We start from the raw sequence: 20337 nt of genomic DNA on the forward strand, positions 1-20337 counted from the left end.
ATTATTGGCCCCATCAGGCTGATATCTAATATAGACAATTTTCTTTAGATCAGTACTGATCTGATATTGGACCAATGTATTGGTGCACCTCTACCTCTCATCCCAGGCTGGGCCAAAACACACCTAATTTAGCTCTCAGGTGGGTCAGACTAGCTTGTTTGGACAACTTTAACTATAGGCTAGATGACTATAGGCTAGAATGAGTGTGTATTTTACCACTGGATATCAACAAGATGAAGAGTAAAAGGGAGGAGCCAAATCCACCTCCTTACAAGCTGTTTTACAAGACAAAAATTCCTGTTTTTAAAAAAGTTGCATTTAAATCCTTCCCCATAAGTACAGTTAATAAGATACTTCTTAGTCACTATATCCAGTATTTGTGTTTCTAGTCTTTTAGATGTGGTTGTAGTTTTTTCTTGATAAATACACATTGTAATGTGTCATACTGAAGTGCATCTACCTATACCTTCAAATTGTAATCTTTAATCTCAATATCTCTGTTGCCTGTTTGGCACAGCTTTCTACTGTATAGCTCTGTGTTTAAGTTAACTCACACCCTATGCATCAAAAACACAGGCACACTTTGAGATAAGTTCTGCTCCGACCAGAAGGTCCCTGATGGGAGAAAAGCTAATGGAGTTCTACCATGCAAGGATTCACTCACCCTGTGGAGCTTCTAGTGACTAATGGGGCTGTGCTGACACATGGAGTAAAATCTTGCCCTCATTTACTAAGTGCCCTACTGCTTGTCAGGATGACTGAGTTGAAGACAGGATTAGAATTAGAATTCATTCTCTGCCTTTGTTATACATCCATGAGAGAAAAATTATAAAAATTTAAGAAATTACATGCCCTATTCTTTGACATACAGACTCACTTCATATGATAACAAGGGGAGGGAAAGCTAAAGTAAGAGTCAGGAAGGGGAGAAAATAACAAAACAACTGAATGAATGTACAGCATTAATATACAAACTGCAGCATAGAATCGACTTGGGGCTGTGCACTACATAAAACCCCCATGGAATAGTACCTCCCTCCCTATCGAGCAAAGCTTAATTTTGCAGCATTCATCTCTGCATGGCTAAGCCCCAGGGAACAATGTTGGCATGGTAACTGCAGGCTCAGTGGCTTTCACCCACCTATTAACAGTCATATACATTTTCTGTTAGATTCGAGATCAGGTAAATTCAGATTGATAGCACAGGTTAGCTAGGGGTGTCAGAGGGGAGGAGGCAGTTTATCTAGAAGTGCAGCTAACCCTGCAGGAGGGAACACCACAAACACAGCTAGCTGTAGATTGCACAGCAATTCAAACACAGACTCAGATCAAACATATATGCTAATCTAAATAGATTACATTTTTATAATCTCTCTCTCATGGATATGTAACAAAGGCAGAGAATAAAACATATAAATATATATATAATAAAGAGAATAAAACATATATGTTTTATCTAAGTCTGTGTTTGAATTGCTGTGCAAGTATATGTGTATGTGTCTGTATGTATATGTATGTGTACACACACACACACACACGAGCACATGCCCATACATGAGTGCCCACACACTTGGTAGTTTGTTGAAGACCTTGAAAATAATTCTGGTCTCAAAAGCCTTTCAGCTACTGTATTACCACCAGAACATCACTCTTAGTCTGCCACCATCACAGCAGATTATAGGGGAAAAGGAGGTTGAAGCTGCTATGTACCACATGAAATAGCATACTTAGGTTGACTGCAATAGTGATTATGCCTCAACTTCAACTGTGTAACACCCATCAAGGATCTACCATCTCAATGCAACATTTACTGTTGGTTTCTGTAACAGGAGGGACGGCAGGGTCGCCGTGCTAGCCCTTGCCGCCTCCTCTACTGTGCCAAGCTTCGGACTTGCACCCTCCTATTCTCGCCCGCCACAACTTTGATGATGTGTGTTTTTGTAGGGAGGCTACCTCTCCTCCACTCGGCCACCGTTCTCCTGCTCCGGGTGTCCGGCGTGTCTAGGCCTTGCGGGCCTTCTCTATACGCCACCCTTCTCACTGGGCTCTTCCCTCTGCACGGCTGCCCTCTCTCACCGGGCTCTCCCCTTCTGCAAGGTTTCCCCTCTCACCGGGCTCTTCTTTGGAGCTGGGCTCTGTACCACCAAACTCTGTGCCCTCACTGGGGCTGGGGTACTCACTCTACCGTGAGTCCCCTATGAGGCCTCCTCCATCCCCTTATAGCCTCACCCAAACCACCGGTGTTAAACAAACTTCAACATAAACTCAAGCCTCTTGGCTATAACTCAAACCTAAGCCACCTGGCCATACCAACATTGCTCAGCCATCTTGGAGCTGCTACCCTTTAATCTACAAGCAGTACCTGCAGTCAGGCTTCTCCTCGCATCATGTTCCAGGAGCCTCTCTCTCTCTCTCTCTCTCTCTCTCTCCACTTACCCCAAAAGTACTTATTCTTACACCTTTTTAAAACTATTTCACTGTACATGACTGACCAAAAGGACATTTTAAAAACAGGCAATAAAAGATTTTTCTGATGTGTGTAAAAAATCCTCCAGTAACACAAAGTCAGGGGAGGCCGGTCCTACATTACTGCCTAGATATTCAGACTGTGGCAATAAGCTGTCAGTTCCTGGTTTTCTATCTTGTCTTGAGGCTGTTGTCAACCCCAGGCAACTCCTGGCAGGAGAACAGAAAGTAAAAGGTGCACCATAACTATCTAGATCCTGTGAGAATCCTAGATTTAGCTGTACTGAGCACTGGGCCCAGTGATTTATGCTCCAGTGTAACTGATAGAAATTTGGCCTCTTACATAATCTGCCCACTAATTCCCATTTGTTGGCAACCTGGCTATTTAATTTGCTCTGAGTACATCTGCTATGTCCTTGGAATTTAAGCTTTTGGTGACAATAGGAGATTTCAAGCCAAATTATCCTGTTACACCCATACATTCTAAAATCAAATCAAATCACATATACAGGTGAAACAGAATGCAGGTTTTCCTATACTTTTCTTGTTAATATATTCCTTGATCCCTGAATAATTCATCCTTTGCATCAGGTGTGTTTCTAATGTGGAAAAATTGACTTGCTATATGATGAAGCTTGTCTTTGGATATCAGGGTTGTGTTTTAAGACAGTGTTTCTCAACCTGTTGGTTGCAACCCAAAACTGGATTGAAAGTGTAGCCTGGGGATACCCAGGGGTCTGCCCTGTCCACCAGTGGAAGGGATGGGGTGGTCAGGCAAGAGTGCTGAGAAAAGGGCCTGCCACCTGGTAGCAGTTCCCTTTCCTCTCTACAGAGCCAGACCAAGACCAAGTGCTTAACTATATACAAATGTATTGCTACAATAAATAAACATGAATAAGAAACATTAAATATTTACAGAAAATTAGTATGTGACACCATATACAATTACCTACAGTCAACATATTGCACCACTTTGAGTGACTGCAAAAACAAACCAGGTGATTCACAGCATATGCAATAATTAACCCCCCTGCACAGAATAAGCATTAAACACTTTGGAACAGGTAAGTCAGGGTATCAACATAACAACCATGTATGAGCATCAGCTTAGATAACCCAGGAAAGCTGAGGTAGCAATACCATAGATGTACACAGGCAACAATACAGGTAAGTTCTAATAATAGGCAATAAACACATATAGGCAATGAAGACAGATAAACCCATATAAACTCCCTTAAGGAGTACCCTCTACAATATGAAACAACAGCAATCACAAAATAAGGGGGTACACTCAGCACCTCATGCGGTGTTCCCTGGAGTCCCTCCCCTTTAGGGCCCCGGGATGTGGACAAGCCCCTTCCCACAGTGGAGGTAGCAGACTCTCTTCTCCCAAGCCCACCTCCTCTGCGGGACCCGCTTCTCCAGCAACTCCCACTCCGGCTCTGAAGCAGCCAAGGCTCGTCCCCTGGTGGCCAGTCCTGTGAGGGTCTCTTTCTGGCAGCACCTCCGGCTCCTCTTGATGGCCTGGTGTCCTGCACTGGGTACCCTGGGAGCTCCCACGGAAGTCTAGCCCTTACTGGCTCCAGTCCCCAGCCTTACACCAAGGGTCCTTCCCTTTCCTGGGCCCTGCTCTGGGCACTAGGGCTCTTTTAGTTTAATGCGGAGCCACACTGCAGGGCTCTGGTTACTCGGCGTAAAGCCAGGGCTAACTTGAGCAGCTTCAAGCTGCTCCCAGGGCCAGCTCTCTGCGCGCCGACCTGTGCACCATGTGGGGCCCAAGCAGCCTGGAGCTGCACCCAGGGCCAGCTCTTTGTGCCCTGACCTGTGCATGGTGTGGGGCCCGAGCAGCCTCGAGCTGCTCCCAAGGCCTGCTCTCCATGCACCAATCCAAGCACCGCCTACCCAGTCGCTTGTCAGGTTCCCAGGCTTAAGCCGCCTTGAGCAACTCTTAGAGCCTGAGCACCATGAGCCAATTTGCGCACTGTCGAGGCTCAGATGGGGTCCCGAGGACAGTAATCTGTGAAGCTCTTCTCTCTTTGCCATCCCTTGCCATGTCTCTCTCTCCAGCATGCTGATCATGCTCTCCTTTTATATGCTTCAGGGGCTCCGCCTCCAAAGTTTTCCGGACCTGGCAGGGCACAGTCTCGAACCTGGTCCAGACTGCTTCTTGCCCCCTCCCATTGGGGAAAGGGCATGGCCTTGCTTACCCTGGCTTGCTTCTGATTGGCGGATGGGCTCCACCAATCAGAATTGCAGAATCTCGAGCCCAGGACTCATCCAGAGCTCAAAAGGTAAGTCTGCTACACAAGAATATATGAAAGGGCTGTGAATGATCACAGAAAAACACAGAAAATCATGGACCACAGGTTTTCCCCTTGCAGGCTGGCAGTGTTCCAGGGGAGCAAGGCAGCACAGGCAGCACATCAGGAGAGCATTGGGGGCACATGCCCCTTAGATCCATGAACCCACATTGGGCATAGGGCTGCAGCCTGGCTGAACTGGCATGGACAGGAGCCACCTCTATAGCCCAGCACGCAGGACCCAGTGCGGGAGGGCAAAGAGGGGTTGCAAGACTTGTTGTTGCTGCTGCCACCAGCAGGACCCCATGACAGTCACACTGCCAGCAGCATGAGGAGTAATCGATGGGGAGTGAAGGGTAGGGGCCATGCTGTCCTCACCTCCTCCTGCAGCTAGTCACTCATGCACTGGGTCATGGCTCTATTCTGCTGCCATGGCCTGGCTGCCACTGCTGCTCCCCTCACGTCGCCTGTGCTGCCTGCCATCCCATCTCCCCTCTGGGGTAGAGCTGTGTACTGAGGGGAGCAGTGGTAGTGACTGGGTCATGACAGTGCATTAGAGCCATGGCCCAGTGCATGAGTGGCTGGTGGCAGGAGGTGGTGAGAGCAGTGCACCTACATTGTTCCATATTGCAGTCTGTCACCTGTAACTCCCTGCATGGTGGAACCATACCATTTTTGCTGAAAGCACAGGATTAACTGTGCACATAGAAGTGAGGAAGGAGGGGAAGGCAGGATTTGTTTCTATAACAAGAGCTTTTACCTAAGAATGTATTAAAGAGAAGGATATAGACATGATTCATGTGTTTGGAACTTCAGGCATCACAAGGCTGCACAATATCCACCTGCTTCCTAAATTGGCTACAAGACTACATGAGTGATTATGCACACTCAAGTATGATACATATAGTTTCATAGTTGGGAGGGTCGGAAGGGACCTGAACAGATCGAGTCTGCCCCCTTCCCATGCACAGGAAAGAATGCTGGGTTCAAACGACCCCGGCAAGGTGTCTATCCAGCCTCCTTTTGAAGAGTTGAAGTTTACCAACTATATTCTTATCACCAGGTCTGCATTCCCCTTCTCCTCCCCTCCCCAAACACCTGCCTCTCACCCATTGACTGCCTCAATTTGCATTTTCACCGACTGGCTTTCCTGAATGTGTACTGGCCTCTGGCTTCTTTTCTATTCCATCCAGTAAGAGCACAGACCAACTGCTCAACCTCACTCTGTCCTCCTGTGCTGGGTCCCACCTGCTGGGCCCTGGAGGTATCTCCTGCCTGTGCCAGTCTGGCCAAGCTGCAACCCTGTGCCCACTGTGGTTGCACAAATTGGGGGGGGGGGGCATGTGCCCCCCATGCTGCACACACTGGAGGGCTGAGGCCTGGGTGGCAGTGGGTCAGGAGTGAGGGACACTAGCAGGGCTAGGGGATGGGATACTGTGGGTTGGGAATGAGGGGCACCAGCAGGGCCAGGGGACTGTTTTCTATTTAAACTATTTACTGGGTCAGAATTAACCAATGTTTACAGATGGGTTCTGGTACAAAAAGTGTTGAGGACCACTGGTCTAAGAGAAAGAATTGGTTACCCAGAACACCATTGTTCTAATCCCATCCCTGCCAGATATGGTCAGTGGTTGTAAGTTACTAACCATCATTGATCTCTTTTCTCCATTTGAGATTGTAGAGCAGGTACAAACTTGGCCCAATACAAATTATTTATGATACCCAACTACTGGTATGAGAATTAATTACTTAACACTTGTAAAGTGCCTTGAAATGAAATTGGTACTAGCAATATTAAGCATAGCATAACTGTGATGTTAGTAAGCTTTGCTATATAATTAATTACTTTTTCATTTAAACCATTTGAGGCACTTTTTTATATCTTGGAATTTGAACAGTAGTTAGAAAATGCACCATTGGACTGTAACTGGGTGTGTCCCTTTGCTTGCAGGAGTGAAAGAAAATTGTGAAGGCATAATCAAGAATTTCATTTGCTGTTTTATAGCTTTCCTCCATGCCTGAGGAATAAGGTATGTACCTTCTACTAGGATCCTTCCATGAGGATCCTTCCAAATGCTCATGTTTGGCACAGGTGAAAGGAGGTGCAACCAAAACTCTGCACCCCTCTGGATCTGCCCCTGCTAAGATGCTGTTCATTTTGTTGCAAATGTTCAGCACTTTCTTTGTTGGTTTGTTAACCAAATTATAAAGAACGTCAGCTCTGGCACTCCCAGGGTTTTGCATAAATGCAATTTTTAAAATTGCATTCAATACCTAGATATTTGATTGTAAATGAAATGATCTTACACTATGGCCCAAAACACACTTAATGGATCCAGCCCATGCCATGACAAGAAATGTAAAACCTGCCAACACATCTCCACCATCCCCATAATAACTACATCCCACAACAGAACCATCACCATTCCTGGATCTTACACCTGCACCTCCAGAAATGTAATATATCTCATCCAGTGCACTGAATGCCCTGATGAAAAGTATGTTGGAGAAACCAAACAACAACTGCGTATCAGAATGAATGAACAACAAAAATCTATCAAAGACAAGAATACTCAGTTACCCATGGGGCTCCAATCTCTCAGTTCTAATCCTCAAAGGGAATTTACAAAACACCTTCTACAGATGTGCCTACGAACTTCACTTCATCAACCTACTGGATACAAAAATCATGGACTAAACACAGTCATTGGATTTCTGACACATTATAACCTGCCTAACATCTGACACCCCAGGTAACCTCCTACCCTGGGGGTACGAGCGAGCACCACTTCCCTTGGAAGTTGGTTCCAGATCCTAGCTGCCCTGACTGTGAAGTAGTGCCTCCTGATGTCCAGTCTGGCTCTACTCTCTGTCAACTTATGGCCATTATTCCTTGTTACTCCCAGTAGTGCTTGGGGGAACAGGGACTCTGCCATTGCCTGCTGGTCCCCCTTAACCAGTTTATAGACGGCTACCAGATCCCCTCTCGGCCTTCTCTTGTGGAGGCTGAACAGGTTCAGGTCCTGTAGCCTCTCCTCGTAGGGCCTGCCCTGCTGCCCCCAGATCATGCGGGTGGCCCTCCTCTGGACCTTCTCGATGTGGTCCACATCCCTCCTGAAGTGTGGCGCCCAGAACTGGACACAGTACTCCAACTGTGGCCTGACCAATGTCACATAGAGGGGGAGGATCACATCCTTGGACCTGCTCGTGATGCATCTGTGGATACATGACAAGGTGCGGTTAGCCTTCCTTCCCACATTGTTGGCCCATGTTCATCTTGGAGTCTATAATGACTCCAAGATCCTTTTCTGCCTCTGTGCTAATGAGAAGGAAGTTCCCCAGCCTGTAGGTATGCTGCTGGTTCTTTCTCCCTAGGTGCAGTACCCTGCACTTGTCAGTATTGAATCCCATCTTATTTTCATCCGCCCACCCCTGTAACCTGTCCAGATCCAATTGCAGCCTGTCCTTCCCTTCTAGCGTGCCCACTTCTCCACACATCTTAGTGTCATCTGCGAATTTGAACAAGGTGCTTTTCACTCCCTTGTCCAAGTCACTGATGAAGATGTTGAACAGTGTGGACCTGAGGACCGAGCCCTGGGGGACCCCACTGCCCACATCCCATATAAATGTGTGCGTGTCTGAGATAAACTATTCCTTTATTATCAAGACTGACATGTACATATCTAGATATACATATAGATATGATATACATATATGCATATACATGCATGTATGTATGTATTTATATCTATATCTGTGTTTGTGTGTGTGTGTGTGTGTGTGCGCGCGCGCATGTGCATGTCAGTCTTGATAATAAATAATAGTATGTGAATCTGAATAATAAAATAGGTATAGATACAAACTCTGAACGGAAATCCTTCTGGTGGGTTTTGGGATACCCTAGGGCAAATTTAGATGATGGAAACCAGTGCACACACAGTAGTGCAAGGCTATGTAAGCTGATTCATAAATCTATGGAAACCATTTAAAAACCTGCTCAAATTCACAGATATTCAGATCTTCTCCAAATTATTGGTGATGGTAAGCCATTGGGGAGCAGCCTGAGGCCTATGTCTCATTGTTAATTTATTAAGGTTGGAACCAATCAGGAAATGCAGGCTTGGATTGTACAGGTACATGTTTTTTATAATGTGAAATGGGAATATGAAGGTTTGGTTCCCCTCCATTTTACATGACTATCATAGAAGCTTCATATAATTTGGAAACCTAAATGAATTTTACTGGGAGCTGGATGTCTTTACTGAGTTCTGCATTCTTTCCTGTCTTATATAATGCCATCTGTCTTACCTTTAGATTAAAATCTGCAAAGATATCTTTATCTGATATTTAGCACCTCTCATCTCTAGTCACTTTTAAAACTGAAATACAAACATAGCACCAATTTAATTGGTACTCAGATACTAGGCCTATGCAAAGTGGCTAGTATTCTCTTTGGATTTGGATGATTTGGGGGAGAGTGATTCAATTCAGTGATTCAAATCACTGTCCTGATTTGATTCGGCCAATCTGATTAGGAGATTCGGCAGCAGCTAAATCTCCGAATTAGCCAGCCCAGGCCCATCCCCCACCCCTCTCCCAACCCAGCAATGTCTGTCCCACTCGCCCCAGCTCCTAGCACTTCCGAGGAAAAAAAACCCCTGGCTCAGCAGGTGTTGCCGGGCAGGGGGCAATCCCCACTGCCCACAACTGCATGGGCAGCTCTGCATGAGCCCCTGAATCCTGCCCCCAGTTCCCCAGCCCCCTCACAGGTGCCCTGCACAGGCCAGCTCTGGCCCTTTAAGAAAAAAAAAAACCTGAAGAAATCCCGGGACTCACCATTCCTGCCAGCAAGGGGCAATCCCTGCTGCCCTCTGCTTCCCTGTGCCATGTGGGGGCCTCTGCATGAGTCTCTGAAGCCCCGAGGCTGCACCAGGAGTGGTGAGTCCCAGAGCTTTTCACAACTTTTTTTTTTCTTAAAGGCCCAGAGCCCCAGCAGGCAAGGCAGCCATGGGAGGGGGGGGGGGGGGTCAGGGAAGTTGGGGGGTTGAGGGGGCTTGTGCAGAGCCCCCCATGCAGTGTGGGGCAGTGGGGACTGTCCCCCACTCGGCAGCACCTGGTAAGCACTGGGGCTTTTTTTTAAAGTACCAAGCTGGGGCGGGCGGAGGCAGCCATGGGGGTGCTGGGGAGCAGGCGGGGCTCGGAGGAGCTGGGGGAGTGGGGGGGGATTGGGAGGCTGGCAGGGGTCCCCCCATGGTCCCCTCCCCCAGCACTCCCTCCCCTGCCAGCTCAGAGTGGCTGCAGCCACTGGGGACTGTCCGACTCATCAAATTTCTCCGAACCTTAGCCGAAGATTCGGAAAGCTTTGAATCGTTGGACCTTTAAATTGGTCCCCTGATTCGATTCGGATTCAGAGGTTCGGAGATTCAGCAGCAGCTGCCATGGCAAGGGGTCAGACTTGATGATCTGCTCAGGTCCCTTCCGACCCTACCAACTATGAATCTATGATTTGGCCACCGAATCGGGCCAAATCTCCAAATCAAATCACCACCCAAAGCTTTGCACAGCTCTATCAGATACTATAGGATTGGACATATAAAAGATACTGAATAGTTCATCATGAAGAACAGAACCTTGCACAATGCTGTACAGTAACATAAGATAGGAAGTAAGGAATCCTGTATTTAGTTGAAACTACAGGATTTCAGGAAGGCAGAAAGAATTTGTGAAGAATGCAATAATTCATTATTTCTACTGATCACAAGTTTCCAAAAATGTAGTCTCTCAAATAATCCAAATGCATAGCACTCCTAATACTTACTTACGGCCAGAACCTTGCTGGGTCATTAGTTCAGTGCTGCTTCTAAAAAAGGCACTCTATCTACTGATTTATTCTGTCAGCACCTCTTGAAAGTCTCCTATCCCAAATACTGTCTTACTTAGTTTGAGATACAACTGCATGAAGCTGCTACAAGCTGCTTGTAAGCATTACCATTCTAAAAAACATAAATTTCCACTGGTAGGCAGTCAATCCAGACTTCAGTCTCTGAATTAACATAACCAACAGAGTTAGGTGCTTCTTTACAATATTTTATTTAATGACATGACCAAACCGCATACAATATTAAAATAAGATTTAGTAAAGACAGCACAGGAAATAAAGGAAATAAAATTATACTAATTCAAACACTGAAAAAAAGAATGGACTGACTATCTTAATTCAGGCAATTTGAATTATTAATGAGCCATTTGCTTCTGTAGAGATTTACTCTACTGGAAAGATTTCCTCAACCATCTGGAAACTGGGGCTTCAGCTTCTCAAAGGTCAGAAGAACAGGCTGGAGAGGGCTGTTCTTTTTCAGAGCTTAATTATCTGCATTCGGACAATAAAATTAATTATCCATCTATCTTTAAAAGTAAGTGGGCACAAAAAAGGGGGAGATACAGCAGAAAGGTTCAGGGAGACAGCAAGAATCAGCAGACCAAATTCTGCTTTTAGATTTACTTTATTGATTAGTCTTCTGTTAAGTCACAGAAGCTAGGTCTGGACTTACCTCAGTGCTCTTGAGAACAGAACCTGGCCCAGTTGCTTTGGGAACTGAATGGTAGGGAATATACTGGTGTGCTGGCATGCTCTCAGGTCAGTTACAATGTGGGATGAAGACTTCAACCAAACTACTCTACTGATACTCTTCTGCAGCAGATCTGTTGACATTTTATGATTGCTCAGAATTTATATATTTTATTCAGTTTACAGAATGAATTCTAAAACTGACAAATTGTTCCAAAGAGATGTAGATTTCATGTGAAATATATTCACCATTTTCTGAATAAGCCTATTCTTTAGGTGTCATTGTAGGGCCTGCCTGCTGCTCCAAGAAAATTATGGTTTTATTCTAAGTTGAACTAGAAGGCTACTTCTAGAATCCTTGCTTACTGTTTATCAAACTCCAGATCAAATTTGCTTAGTTTACAATTAAAGATTTTTTCTCTTTGAAAGTAGCTTTACATACAGATTCCAGTTAGAATTTTCATTTTGGCTCATGCATCACTTCTTTTATACCTTTGATACAGCTCTGCAGTTTAAGGTTTTTGACTTATACCAGTATCAGAAAGAAATGCAGCCCACACTTTGATGCATAGAGAAAGAGTAGTGTCCACTTTTGACTCATGCTAAAGACGGCATGAGCAACAATAAAACTATAGAAATAAAATCCTATAAAATTTACTGATATTGTGACAACATAAGTTGTCAGGTTGATGTGCTACACAAAAAAAAATACTGGCTTGTGTAAAAGCAGAACAGGAAAAAGGAAAAAAATCACACACACACACACACACACACACACACACACACACACACAGTCGTGGATAAACAAGGATAAGATTTTTTTCCTTACTTTTTAAGTTGTTAATGCCAAATGGTGAAATGCCATTTGATGTTGGTTTTAGACTAATTCAGATACTTGCTAAGAGTAGTAGTGTGGCTTGATTTTCTTTTAAGGGCATAATCAGCCCCCCACTGGTAATTAAATATATTAATTACAGTGCACAGGGATAAAATGACAGAGCAGGAGCCTGAAACTCTTGGTTTACAGCCATGTGTTGTAAAAATTACACAAATATGCTTTAATTCTAGAACAGCTAGTTTAAAGGTTCTAGGAAGGAAGGAAGGAAGGAAAGAGACAAAAAGTATTCCCTACTTCTTCAACACGATTTATTCAGTGGCCAAATTCCACCCACTTAGGTGTCAGAATAGGAGTCAGTCATGAAGTGGCAAATGTCTGGTTTGATCTTCAGGCTCAATGCAAGCAACAAAGAGACTGCTGTATGGATGCTCTAAGAAAGTGGTGAGTGAGACATTCTGGTTTTAGATGTTAAAAGGCTGGGGATGCAATTAAGAACAGAGTCCTTTCTACTGACTACGTGCTAGAGCTGTGTCAGTTTCTGTCTGTTTATGTATATTCATATCACACTAGCAGATTCTTGCAAGGAGTACAAGCAATCAGGAGAAGAAGTGGTTATATACTGGGCAACTATCAGCCATAATAGAGGATGAAAATATTGCTGATTTATAGGGAACTTTAAATAGCATTTGGGAATTTCCTAGTTATTAATTTATTTTTGTGGATTTCCTTTAAATACTAACCAGTAAAAATAATAACTACATCTTATGAGTCTAAGGACCATCTCAGTAGAGAGCTTGATACTGTGTTAAAAGCAAGTGAATTTCTTACACTTAGTAAATATAAGGAAACTAAATAGGTTTTCCTAATAGGAAGATACAAAAATAGTTATTTACTGTGTCAGTTGCTTGAATTGCATTGCTCACAAAATGAAGGCTTTTTAAAATTGACTTACCTTATTTAACATTAACAAAGAATAAGAAAAAGTCCATTTAAAAAAAAAAATTGCTGTGAAAACTGACAGGATCTGAAATCATTATTCTCCTGGAAAACTAAATGTGGGTTGCTAGTTCATGAGTCAGCTACAATTTTATTAGCTTTCTTTTCTTGCATAAAAAGAGAATTGCATGATTTTTACAGCATTTTGTATGGAATCATTTCAGAAGTTAAGACAATATCATTTATATATTAATAATCCTATGTTTCCCGTACTTGACATGCTCTATTAAAGATTGGCACCATCTGACAATGTTTGGATTTGATTGGGACTTCCCAGTAGAGAATATCTGAGTTACTAATGTAGCTCAAAGGATCATTCTTTGTCTTCCCAGCTAGGCATGCTTCTTACTACTTTTGATCTTGCTTATTCATCACTTCTTTTGGCTCTTCATTCATCTTTCTACTGCATGTTTCTCCCACTCACAACTGTCAGTCTTCCTAATATTTACCTACTTTGGCCTGCCAAAAGGATTCCTTTCCCTGGCTCCTAACATCGGGCTTCCAGCATATGCTAAACCCCATATTAGGATTTTGTTGTAGTCAAAGGATAAGGAAAGGATACGATTCCCTTCTGAGCAAACCAATACATGGGCAGTCACTGAAGAGCAGCACACAGTAGTCTCTTCTGTTTGTCCATAAGAGTCTTAGGTGAGAAACAGATGTTTTAAATGGCATGCCACGATATGTTGCAGCACAATCGATTGTGCTCCAGGGACATCTACAGATATCCCCAGTTGCCATGCGCCCCTGTGTTGGGAAGCAAGAGAATCCCCTGTAGACTTCCTTCCAGACATAACTGCAAGCAGGTTCCCTCCCCCACCCCCACTTGCAGATATGCACACTGGGAAATCCCTCTGCAAGGGATTTCCCCACACCTGTCTGCAAGTGCTGAGGGAGGGAGTGAGAGTCCTCCTTCTCTGTGTTTGCAGGCAGCATGGAGAAATCTGCAAGAGAGAGTCCCATATTCATCTGCAAGCACAGAGAGGGGAACTTGACCAACTGTTTGTACCTCCACATTTGCAGGTATGTGTGGGGATATTCCTCTGCAAGGATTTACCCCCGTAGGCACCTACAAGTACAGAGAGGGGACATGACTTGCACTCCCCTCTCCATGGTTGCAGGCATGCACAAGGGAATCCATTCCCCCACACTGCAAGAGATGCATGTCTGCAAGCAGGGCACCCTGCTTGCACCTGAAGCCCCAATTCCGCCCCCCCCCCTTACTCAGACATGTGTGGATAAGTAGGTAAAGTGAGGCAAATATTCCCAAGGCCTGAGGGGGCAAGCCTGCCCTGAAATTCCCAGGGTGTGCAGGACCAGGCCCTTCAAGCCTGAGGAGCCCTTGCCCTAGGGATAAGGCAGAGAAATTACAAATAAACTGATATAAGTGACTGGAAACCAGTTCAGACCTATAACACAACAGAAGTTCAGTGCACGTAAGCCACTTTCAAAATAGCTGAAACTGGTTTAAGATAAATCTGAATGGATGTAGTATCAGACTTACTTGATTTAGGTTAAAGCAGTTTATTGAACTTCAGTCCCAAATCCCCTCCATAGTCAAGTTAACTCACAGTCCCCCAACATGCCAGGATGCATTGCACCTCCCCCACAAACCTCCCCTCACATGGTGGGCAGGCTAGATTTGTCCCAAATTGTCTGCTCCAGCTGAGCAGGGAGGCATGCTTTAGCATCCCCTGGCTTCTGGTCTAGGCCACTGCAGGCATGTGGCTGCATTTCCAGAATCAAGAGTGAATGTCTGTTCATTTGCTTATTGGTTCAGTCTAAGCAGGTTAGACTAACCTGCAAAGATTGAATTGAATCAGCTGCAGGCTTTTTGACTGTCTGTACTTAGCAAGAGAAGTTGGAGAGCCTGGGCAGCCTCACAGTGCCCGAGCTCTTCTGCTATTAGCAAAACAGGTGTGGGCTGAAATCAAGAGACCCAATTTATTACTACCTTCTGCCATGGCCACAAAACTGAGCATTTGTTGTGCAACAGAGGAAAAAGACATATGTTTGCTTTCACTTTGTGTCGCTATAGGAGTTGTTATAGTGGCACAAAAGTGACATCTGTTTCCACCATTATTAGGGACTCAGCACACCACCTTTGCAATGCTTTCATTTCTAGAGCTTAGCATTGTGCTCAGGACCCAAAGACTGATTCTTTACATAAAAACACATCATGCTGCCATTAATACTGTCATACAAGCCACAGATAACCATTAGCAACATGTAGGGGATGCACATGTACCCTCTGAGATTGACGGTGCTTCCCTGAAAGCAGCACTGCTGGTAGTGCTCACGATGCCTGTAGGTGGTTGCCACTTGATATCCCCCCCCGCTGACACTGCTGGCAGTGTCTGTGGGCGGTTCCCGATTGCTGGTTGGTGCTTGCGTCCCCCCACCCCTGCCACCGCCGCGGCCACCTGTGGGAGCTCCCCACTCACCACCACTGCTGGCACCTGCAGGTGGTCACTGTGCCCCGCTAGTCTCTGGAGGCATGTGTCATTCATACAGATAACCCTCCACCCCCTTTACCATCTAGCAAGATAAATTAAAATAAGAATTGTCAAGAGTATTTTACAAACAGGTGTCCATTTATTGAATAGATCATTTTAGCATCCACTTTTGAGGTGCTATACACAAAATAAAAATAAATATTCACCTACAGTATGCTTCTAATCAATGACTCAAACAATCCATACCTTCTGGTTGCAGACAAAAGTCAGAGGGATTTTTGTTTTAAATGGATATAATCAAGAAACCCTGTCACTGAGCCAGGCATGACAGGTGGTAATCCCACATCAAATGCTCCACAAAAGAGGTCTGCTACCATCTGCACTGGAATAAAATAATTATATTTTATGAAGCTTAAGCTTAGCTGACTAACTATACATAGCTATTTTTTCCACTTAATTATTAACCATCATCTACAGCTACCGGACCCTGCACAGCTTGGGAGCGCAGCTTCCTAGGCAAGGTTAATAAAAATCCTGTAGGTAAAATAAAAATAAGATAATGTCCCATTTCCCTTTATAAGTTGAGCAATCTGTTTCTAAAAGGTGTTTTAAAAATACTCTGTATGTATGTACTTGGTTAGATTTCACAATGATAACTGCCTACATGCTGCTACTAAATCTTTTCTATGAAGTAAAACTATTTTTCCATTAGTAACTATAAAGTTACAAAGCCTCTGTTCTATCACATAGAACAGCTATCACATAGAACAGCTATCTTAAGCAAGATGGTAGCAAGATAACCATAAGTACACTATAAATGCTGTTTCTCACATAGTGGGGCTAACCAAATGTGTTGTTACATTATATTTGTCTTGCGCTTCTGAAAGCATTATCTGTCAGAACTACTAAAAACATTCCACAATTCTCTACAGCTTTCCCACTGATACCTTAAAAACAAACTATAAATTAGTCCTCTCTCCACCAGCTAAGGTTTGTTACTCCCTTAAATTACAAGAGAACCTGCTGATTCTGTCAAACTATATCCTCAGCAATAAGAAAGAAACCAAAAGTAATACATATCATGTACTTACAAAATGCACATAGTTGAAGAGGAAGATGCATGTAACAGAGTATGGATTGCACATGAACATTTTAGAGTTGCAGTTACTGGTTTCTACTGACCATTTCAGAGTTGCAGTTACTTGCCTTCTCTACATTTTAAGCACCTGAATACTATACTGAAGGAATCCAATAGCAACCAGTCACTGACGAATTAGCAGGAATCAGGAAGTCATATGACTGCTTTCATGCTTATTACTGATAGATTGCATTTAGACTATGGACAGACATTTAAAAAGCCTGAGCCTGAATTAATTCAATCTTTGCAGGTTAGTCTGACCTGCAGCGTGTAAGATGATTTGCAAGTGGATAGACATTCACTTTTGATTCAGGAAATGCAGGCACATGCCTGCAGTGGCTCAGGCTAGAAACCGGGGGGTACTACAGCAGCCCTCCCTTCCCTTCTACAATGCTGAGCTGAGAAGGTGTGTGGCCAGGCCCCAGGAGGACTCTATGATTAGGGAGGGGTTTAAACCCCCACCCTGACCTGAAGAGTTCCCAGCTGGGGTATGCTTGGAGGAGGAGGGGGAAGCAGCCCTTGCAGGTTTTTCCCAGCTCACTGCTCAAGGAGCTGGAGTGTTGCCAGCCCCTGGCTAGCACTCTGAGGCAAAGTGGGGCACTGGGGGAGGGAGGACTTCTTGTGTATCTGCTGATGATACTGAGCTGAATCTCCCTCTCCCTGCTTTTTCATACTGTCTGCAGCAAACTGATGGCACTCACAGGTCCCAGGCATTGCAAACCAGGTTATTTCTCATATCTCTCTCTGTCCCCTCTTGAACACTGACAGATTGTAGCCTTTGAAGCAAGCAAGCCAGCAAACATCTTACTGGCCCATCAAGAAAACAAAGCCACTCTCATTAGTTCAAGCTTTTCTTAAACAGCTTTTTCCAAGGGAGAAAGAGAGGAACATAAGCAGCTGACCTGCTGATTAGTTCCAAAAAGCTCTAAGCAGACACTGTCCTGTTTGCCTTTGTTCCAGGGAAACTGGAGACACACACAGACACCTCTCAGCATTAGCTAGCATAGGGGTGGCATGGCCAGATGCTGGCTCGGGTGGGGGGGGCAGTGGGTGGGATCCCTGCTTGAGCAGCAAGTGAGAGGAGGATGGGGCAGGGGGAAGCTAGGCAGATGCTGCTGTCTCCCGGATGCCATCCCCCACCCCCTTCTCAGCTGGATGGAGCTCTGGCTGGGAAGGAAAGGAAAGGGGCAGGGCTAGCTATGCTCTCTGGACCAGACAGCTCAGCCCAGCCCAGCACAGGGCTGAAAAGCAGGCTAGGATGTTGAGGGACTCTGATTTAACTTAAAGCAGGAAGGGGTCTGGGACAGAAGTTCCATAAACTGGTTTGACCCAAATCAGTTAAGTCTAAGATAAACCTGGTTGAATGTAGCATCAGATTGGTTTCAGCCATTCTCCAACTGGTTTATGTGCATTGAACATCTGTTCTGTTACAGGTTTAAACCAGTTTCTGATCATTTAAACTTGTTTGTATGTAACATCTTTCCCTAGCTTTAAAGTTTACTTTCAGTATGATTTGGCCTGTTTTAGCCACTATCATTTGCTTCATACTCTCTAAGGCTAGGGACAGACATTCAAAAAGCCTGAGCCTGAATTGATTCACTCTTTCCAGGTTAGTCTAACCTGTGCAGCTTAAACTGATTAATAACTGGACAGACAGTCTCTGTTAAACCAGGAGATGCAGCCACATGCCTGCAGTGGCTCAAGCTAGAAGCTAGGGGCCACTTGAGCACACCTGCCAGCTACTGTCAAAGGGGAGGGAAGAGAGATGCCCTCTAAGGCACTCTCCCCTCCCTGCTGGAGTGGAAGGGGTGTGGCCAGGCACCAGCCAGGGCTAACAGGACATGGGAGATGTGGCAGCTGCTGCCAGACTGAGGAGTGGAGGTGGGGAACAAGTCCTTTCTCTGAAGTAAGTATGTATTGAACACAGCAATTTGCAAAGCATTTTGAAGGAACTACCAAAAATCTTGCCTAAGCTAAGATACAGCCCAATAAAACACAGCATACACAATTTAGTCTAACTTAAAATGTAAAATGAAGAAGACAAGAGAAAGCTTTGTATAAGTCTTATATAATCCTGTGTCTCCTTATAGTCAGGCATTTGGAAAGGCTGTGTTTAAGTATTCTCACCTTTTACAGATTCTGCTTTAATGTAAATGTAGCTCTCTGCATTCTTTGGTGAAGCTGTCTACAATTTCCCTTAACTACATCTCCAGCACATATGTGTGATGATTGAGACTGCAGTCAACACTCCCCACCCTCCTCCCCCCTCCAGGTTCTGGGGGAAAGAGGGGACAGGGAGGAATTAACTTCGGCCCTGCCTGACTGCAGGCAAGCCATGGAGGTGCAGCCAGGGCTGGCAAACCCCAGATGTGGTCTGCAGGCTTTACAGGTGGAGGCAGGGTAGAGGACAGAGGGAGGAATGTGCCTCAGGGGCCATGGCAGTCCAGTGTCTGCCCATGGCCTGCCCCTGGTCTGGCTAGAGAGCAGAAGGAAGGTGCCAGCCCAAAGCAAAGAGCAGAGCCCCACCCAGCCCTAAGAGCATGCTAGGGTGCTGGTGGAGTCTGATTTAACTTAAACGAGCAAGGAGTCTGGGACAGACAGTCCATAAACCAGTTTGAGGCAGATCATTAAAGTCTGATATTACATTCAATCAGGTTCATCTCAAACCAGTTTCAGCCATTTTCAAATTGGTTTATGTGCACTGACTGTCAGTTCTGTTACTGATTTAAACCAGTTTTTGATCACATAACTGGTTTATGTGTAATGTTTGTCCCTAGCCTAACTGTACAGACCTATGAGGAACTCATGTAAGTAAAATTTGCCTGCTCCAGCTATTTTAGAAATATGTTAGAATCTTATTGTAAAAAGTAGTATAAATAAAATGCATGATTCTATGGAGTTATACATATTAGTGGGTGGCACAAATTTGGAATGAAGACTAGTCTCTGTCTGTCTTGGGTTATACAGTCTACTCAAACTCATTTCACTAGAACTTGTAGACCATGCAAGATGGTAAGGCATTATCTGGCTGCTGGTTTGTTACCCTTAATCTGCCACACATTCAAATAAAAGTTGGATAAAAAACAGCTATAAAGTCATTACACATTTTTAAGCGCGAACTTTGTAGCTGGTTGGCTCTTTTTATTGTTGTATGGACATTTTTATGGCACAATAATTACTCTGCACGTGTGGCTTGTCTAAATTTATTGTGCAATACTTACTTTGCACGTGTAGCCAGTCTTACTTTGCACATGTGACTGGTCTAAATGCACTGCATGATTAACTAGTTAATAGTGTAATATATGTAATGTGTGGCCTAAGGCCGTGTGTAGATGAAACAAGAGGTGTGTGCACACAATACTTTAAAGCAGGCTAAATGCTTTTGTACTGCTTGAATGGTGTCAGTGTTTGCATGCCTGGGTGGTGTATTGCACATTAATTCCAGTCACTGTAGGAAATTCAACAGCATAATGCGCTTAAATGACTTGTGGTGCAGCAAACTAAAATTCTTCAGTTTAGGAATTTTAGTTTGCTGTTCCTACAGTCTCAGAGCGAAGTACCAGGCTCCATGCAGC

General features: G+C 44.6%; 1 protein-coding gene across 2 annotated transcripts in view; it reads right to left on the reverse strand.

Moving 5' to 3' along the window:
- The window catches only part of SMPD3 (sphingomyelin phosphodiesterase 3), a 263636-nt gene that overhangs the window by 130182 nt on the left and 113117 nt on the right, over positions 1-20337 (reverse strand). Inside the window, exon 1 of one of the 2 annotated variants that reach the window (XM_019499216.2) lies at positions 16716-16838. The exons of the other annotated variant lie outside the window; for it this stretch is intronic. The gene's annotated coding sequence lies outside the window, so the exon portion shown is untranslated. Of the gene's footprint in view, positions 1-16715; positions 16839-20337 lie in introns of those variants that run through there. 2 annotated transcript variants of the gene reach the window in all.

The sequence above is a fragment of the Alligator mississippiensis genome, chromosome 10 (genome assembly GCF_030867095.1).
Source record: "Alligator mississippiensis isolate rAllMis1 chromosome 10, rAllMis1, whole genome shotgun sequence".
Taxonomy (NCBI): Eukaryota; Metazoa; Chordata; order Crocodylia; family Alligatoridae; genus Alligator; species Alligator mississippiensis.